Here is a 7205-nt window from a genome sequence, read left to right on the forward strand (position 1 = left end):
TTTTGAATAAACCCAGTATTGTCATTGTAAAGCTGTTGGGTGGCGGTACAGCTAACGCTTTAAGAAGTGTTTTTGCCTCTCTGGTGTAGCTCATGCTTTGTAGTCCTAGGAGGAAGAGACAAGAGGCTAGTGAGTTTGGGGCCAGCCTGGGCTATTTATCACATAGTGAAAGTTAGTATCTGAAGAGAAAGGAAAACCAAAGTCTCAAATTGTTTTTTTGGGGTGACTGGGTCCGTTCTTACTGGTGTAAATAACGGTTTTTGAGAATAATGTTTTTTTTTCTTTTTAAAGATTTATTTATTTATTTCGTGTCCAGTGTTCTGCCAGCATGTATGCCTGCGCACCAGATCTCATTACAGATGGTTGTGAGTCACCATGTGGTTGCTGAAAATTGAACTCAGAACCTCTGAAGGGGCAGCCAGTGCTCTTAACCTCAGCCATTTCTCCAGCCCATGAATAGCGGTTTTTATTTCTTTCTGTGTTTTCATCTGCATAGCCTGAATATGTTAAACCCCAAATCTTTCATGTACTTACTCAAGCAGGTCTAACCCCCCAGGGAGTCAAAAAGAAAAAGGCCATTTCTTTTTCTTTGGGTGCACTTGTAGATGCTATTAAGCCCCATGGAATCTGCTTTAAGATTCCCTTGTCGCTAGGTTATCTTAGACCATTTAACAGGTGTTTGGGAAACCCAGTGGAATAGTGCTTCCTTTGGGAGCTAAGAGAAACCAGAGATTTAGGGCACTTACCTGGGCAGGGATGTGAAGAACAGTTAGGTTTGGTTCTGAAGCCAGCGATGAAGTCTGATACCACCATTGTCTCAGTGTTCAGGAAGGAAGGATGTCAGATGGGCAGGTCTTACCTTCCAGGGGGTTCTGCAGTTCTACAGTTGTGCATAGTGTCCACGCTGCTCTGGGCAGACAGAACCTCCGAGGTTCTACTCACATCTTCTTGGGACATTTTAAGCCATCTTTATTCTACTCTGTCTTCTCCAGTGATTCAACTGCCCTTTCTCCTCTAGGAATTTCTCTCATTGAAAATCTCTTAGGTTTTAGGACTAGTTTTCATTTTAAAAATGCATCTATAGTTTTGGTGTAATCAAAACAATAAAGAATTATGCTCTCCTTCCATCTATCAGTCACTTCATTTGCTTATTTTTTTTACTACAGAGACAAATATCTTGCATATTTAATTTTACTTTGCTAAAATTGTTTCTCTGAGATGGTGGTTGGTAGTGTAAGAAATAATTTCTAAGATAATTTTCACATTATGGCAATATATAACCTTATGAATCTGTATATAGAAAGTTGAAACAATACCTGACATACTGCTTTTGTAGAATCTGGAAAATTATTTCTTATTCTAATAATCTTTTAAAAATGATCTTCCAAATGTCTCTTTGCACTTTGGCTAAGCACACACATAGAAAAAAAATAAAGAAATATTTTATCAATAAGTTATTTAGGTTTGTGTATAATTTGGATTCTATAGTCCAATTAATTTGTCTTCCTCTTAGTTTTGAAGAGTCTATGATAACAATACTTTTTCCCCCAAAAGCAGATTTGGTCACATGTTAATTTCAGTATATTTTGACTCCCATGCAGTGAAATTTAAATTTCAAATTAAATATCTGTATTTATTTATTTTTCAATAATAAAGAGGATGGTATATCCAGTTGGTGAGATAAAATTTCCTTGAGATGGCTAGGAAACATAGATGAATAAGTATGTCCTCTCTACTTTAATAAATAGCTTAAGATTAAAAAAAAACAGAGCTAAACAAAAGTATTAAGACATTTTGAATGGGGCGAGCAAAGTATACAGATAGAGGTGTATAGCTACACCCATGTATGGGCCTAAGCCAAGAGTGCCTGGCAGAGTCAGATTTCAAATTTTATGGTAACAGTTTTACTCCTAAATTCTTCAGAGTTTAGAACATCATTCTGGTTGTAAGAGTTAAGAGTTAATCATGTTGATGGTAAGAAATATGTGAAAGAAAAATCAGGACCTAGGAAGGCATAGGACTGAAAATGAAGATACGGATAATGAGGAGATGTACTCACTGGTCAGAGAGGCCTGTGCTGACTGTCTTCGTCCCGCCCACTTCCCCTCTTGCCAGCAGCTTCTATACCCTGCTTTATTTTTCGTTACAACCTTTACTGTTACATGCCATTTTATTGTTATTACTTTATGATTACCTTATCATTTTCTTATTCCCTCAGATTTAAACCCAATGAGAAAATTCCTTGTTTCCATTTGTTCATGTTTCCTCATCTTTTAAAATGATTTGGACCGTATGGCCAGTAAGTCAATACATGTTTCTGGGATGCAAACAGTAAACCGTGGAAATTCATTATTGGGAGAGATCTTTAAAAAACTGTCCCAACACCCATCTAATACTTGTATTGCCTGAGTAATACTTCTGCTTAGAGTCACCCAGTCTGTGTTCTTACACTCATTCATGAGTCAGAGTAGAGGAGGGTTGCCCTCCCTGAGAGATTGTTCTGTCCTCAGGACGTGGAAACAGCAGCTGAGCATGGCTGGACTCCGAAGATATGTACTCAAGTTACTGTCTTGAAAGATGAAAGGAAGGATGAGAAAGAAGGAGGAGGGGAAATGGAAAGAAGAAACAGAAGTGAGAAAGAGGAGAAAAGGGAAAGAAAACTAGACTGTTTAGAGTCTTTGATTCTGGTCCATGTCTGGACCCGGGATCTGTGTGGATGACCATGGCCAATGCTGTACCGAAGGCCACACAGGTGTCTGTGATTCGTACTGAAGCCTGAACCCATGCTGACATCCAAGGGCTGTGCTGCTGCGGCTGCCAAGGACCAAGTTGTTGTGAATGGCTTGCACTGCCACCTGAGGCCATGTCAATGTCCTTGGCCCATGCTGCTGCTGAGGGCTCGGATGGGGTCCCTGGCCTGTGCAATGGCAGAGGGCCATGTTGACCTCCGTGGTCTGTACTGCCACAAGAGACCACGCTCAATTCTGTGGCATGTGCTGAGGCTGCTCAATTCTGTGGCATGTGCAGACGCTGGGGACCATGTGGGTGCCCATGGTCAATGCCGTCTCCAGAAACCATGTGTAAATCCATGGTCTGTTTTGCCATTGTATTAACGACCAAAGAGTCATAGTTGAGAAAGAAACGTAGAAGGCTTCGGTGAGAATCCTCCCTCCCCCCACCTGAAAAAAAAAGCAGCCTAGACAGAAATCAATGGAAGAGAGCTCTTAGAGTTGTGATAAGGATACTGAAGAGTAGCTCTCCGCAGTTGATGGCTTCTGGCAGAGGTGCAGGCAGGGAAGGCTGTTTTCTTTAAGGGGCTGGCCGCTGTGAGTTGAACCAAGTTCCAGTGAGTGTATGGACAACACAGATTGGAGTATCTTTTCGTCCTAAGGGTGAGGGGAACTGACCTGGGAGGGACTAGGAAGTGAGTGTGCTTGGGGTTGATGATAGTAAATTCTAAAATCAATCAAATAGTATAAAAAGTTTGATCTTTTTAAAAAATGCCGCTTTATATCTTGAGATATTAGAGGATTGTCATAATTATTCTCCAATGTTGCTGTCTTTAATGTTATTTGGAGACCACTAATCTCTGTTTTTTTTTATATTAGCCTTAAATCTCTTCAGTTATTTGTAATACCAACGCATGGTTCTCATTGTGTGTTTACACATGTCTGTAAATTCCATGAACACAACAGGAGGCGACTCAGAAGTATGCCGCCAGGCCACAGAAAGAGCCGCCCTGTGTGGTAATATTGTGAATCCCTGTGAGATAATGTCCCTTTTCTCTCCCGAAAGGACTAAGTTTTTGATACAAATTCTCTGTCCTGCATATTTGGGGGTGAGTAGGGAAACAAGCATATTTTCCCCTGTCTCTTTGTTCCTTATTCTTATTTAGGTTGTTGATTGAGCAGTAATAACAAAACCTTCAGATTCAAGTTGTCATTTTACCAGTTACTAAAGCCAGGCCACCTGTTGGGGTTGGTTCTAGTTAAAAATCTCTTCTCTCTTCCTAGTTACTCCCCTTAGAATGCGTCACAAGACATCTGTGGCATTCAAAAGCAAATCCAGTTTTCCAGGTGTGGCTTGATGCACACAATTCCAGATGTGGATTATCACCTCTTTTGTTAAAGTAACACTGCCTAAACTCTAATCTGCCATTTTGGATAATGCCTCGCGCTCATGACTCATTTTGCCTTTACCTTCCACTGTTCTCATCTGAGTCATTTTCAATACATGACAAATATTACCTTCCTTGTCCTAAGTCTATGCCTCTGGCCTTATAATTTTGAGAACAAATAGAAAAAGACTTTTTACTGTTAAGCTTATTCTGTTGTCCCTGCCTCCAAGATCTTGTATCCGTTGCTGTAAGCTGTTGTCCTGGTTGTGGGTTCTAACTTGGCTGTTCTGCTGGGAATGTGCAAACCATGCTCGATCAACAACGCCTCTTTCGTCAACAGGAAATGATTGCACTAGATAGGATGAGCCTTGGTGCCTGTTTACTTCCCTTCCAGGCTGCATTCTATCCCGGTGTTAATGACTTTGCATAGGATGCTTTAACTCATTATTGACCTTTGCCTCTAAGAATCCTTTTCTACCTTTTCCGAGACAAACGCTTTGTGAGACCACATGCCTTCGCAAAGCCCTTCTATTCTAGACTTATTGCAGATTGGACAACATGACCTCACAGAGGTATGCAGGACAGCCTCCCTGCCTTCTCCCAGTCCACTCTGCCCCTGTTTCGTGCTCTGGGAAGCTGTACTCTTTGTACTCTTTGTACTGCATTAACTGGATTCCATTGTCTTGAATTAACTGGGGACTGCAGGAGAGTAAAGGGAACGAGATTGTGGCCTGCATTCTATCAGATTCCTTTCTTACAGCCGCACATAATATAGCATGTTTAACATAGGTTAATGGCTTAGTCCCCCCAAAGGCCCGAAAGTCCCTCCTCTGAACTCTTCCTTGCCTAAAGAGATAAAACTAGGACACTATGCAGAGGCCCCTGCAACCCTGCTGCTTGACATCTAAGGGTCAGAGACTTCCTGCTGTGTGACCATATAGAGCTGCAAGTTTGATTTACTGCTCTCTGGTTCCTATTTTGAAATTCATAGTCTGTTTGGAAAGGGGCCCTACAAATTATGCAGCCAGTCTTGCTGGGGATGGTGCTGTTTTCCCTCAGTCACCTTACCATCCCCAGGAGGTTTTTCTTACGACTGCCCATGCTTGTGCGGTACACACTTTCTTGTACGTACCGTCTGCTCCCTGTCGGAGCTGACTCATACAGATGGAACTGTGATGAGTCTAATTTGTTCTTGTGAGGCTCTGTTGACTCCTAGTGATCATTGGTTCTTTATGTTCTCCACATCTTTCCCTTTGTGTAAAAAATTCTAAGAGCTTAGCTGAAGTCAATCTAACACTTCACACTAATTTGCTATGGCTCTGTTTGGCCCCTTTTCAAGATCAGCTAGGACTTTGCAACACTTGGTTGTCTTTCCCACTGCTGTTTTGAGCTCCTCAAAGACCACTGGCTCTTTAGAAACTTCTAGAGAAAATTCAGACTCAGCGAACACTCCAGGTTCCACAGAGAGGAGAGGCTTGCTTTCTTTGCCATCATTGAAGATAGTAATATCAAACAACGCATCTTTCTTAAGCATCTTTCTTTTCTTGAACTGATAAAAGACACTTAAAAGACAAACAAAAGGAAACGTCCACCCATTTGGTACCACAAACTTCCTAAATTCATCAATTCCATGCCACTTTCTTACATGAATTCTCCCATGACTGCTGTTTCTGTTTTGCCATCTGAGTTTTTGAGTTACTGGCGAAGGTCAAGATACTAACAAACTGCAAGTTAAGTTTATATTTCACTCCTTTCCAACTCCAGGGAAAAAAATTGTTTCTGCTTTTTTTTTTTTGTAGCTGTCTTTATGCTACCCTGATTGTAGTCATCAGAACTCCAAAAGTATTGGTTTTCAACAGAAAAAGCCTAGAGCAAAATGTAGTAGGTATAAGGACCAAATTTGAATCATAAAGCCAAACATGTTAGGGAAGACCGAGAGGATGAATAAAGAAAAGCTATGCCTTGTCTTAATACATGTGACTGTTCCAGAGACATCTGTGTGAGTTTCTTCTCACAGCTTTCTGGGTGGTTACCATGTCCCCTGCATTTGCAGGCTTAGGCTAGCCAGAAGGGCAAGTGATGCTTAGACTTTTTCTGTGTCCCTTCAGAGGCTGAGCTCAGCAACCACATTGGTTTCTTTGTACTGCCTGCCCCTTTCTTCCTCTGTGGCTTCTTTATTTGTAGTCATACTATTAGAATTGCATTTATGTGAGCTTCTGAAATCATCTTCCATCTCCCGATTTCCTGGCATAAAACCCAAATTTGCCTTTTATTTTTTAAATAGAAATAGATCTTGTCCACTCTTATGCAGCCTTATCTGTGGAATATATTTCTAGTGAATCTTTATTCAGATGAATAAATGTTTAAATGTTTTGTGATAAGTATTTAGAAAAAGCTGTTTCTGTTGTCTTAGTCCATTTAGGGTCATCTAATACTATACTATTCTACATTATTAATATGGTTTTGCTGTTTTTGCCATTGTTGTTAGCTCTGTGTGAGGTTTTTATTTGTCATTGTACTGGTATAACAAAATGCTTGAGATTGGGAAATTTATAAAGCACAGATGTTCAAGGTTGAGGGGCTGGGGAGTCATTGGGAGTATTCCTTATTTTCCATTTATTGAAAATAGATTTTTCTCTAACATTTTATATCCTGATTGTTTACATTTTCCCCTCCCTCTGCTCCTTCCAGTTTTTTCCCCCTGCCCCAATCAGGATCCACTCCCTTTCTGTCTCTCATTAGGAAACAGGCTTCTAAGGGATAATAATACAATGCAACAAATAAAATAAAATATAAAACAAAAGCTATCACGTCAAAATTGGACGAGACAAACAAACAGAAGGAAAAGAGTACAAGAGAAGGCACAGGAATCAGAGAACTGGTTTGCCATACACTCAGGGATCTCATAAAAACACTAAACTGGAAGCCATGATATATACACAGAGGGCCTGGTGCAGAACTGTGCAGTCCCTGTGCTTGCTGCCTCCTCTCTGTGAGTGCATAGGAGCTTGGATCATGTTGGCTTAGGGGGCCTTGTTTTCTTGGTGTTCTTCATCCCCTCTGGCTCTTACAGTCCTTTTGACTCCTC

This window comes from Chionomys nivalis, chromosome 2 (assembly GCF_950005125.1).
Source record: "Chionomys nivalis chromosome 2, mChiNiv1.1, whole genome shotgun sequence".
Classification (NCBI taxonomy): domain Eukaryota; kingdom Metazoa; phylum Chordata; class Mammalia; order Rodentia; family Cricetidae; genus Chionomys; species Chionomys nivalis.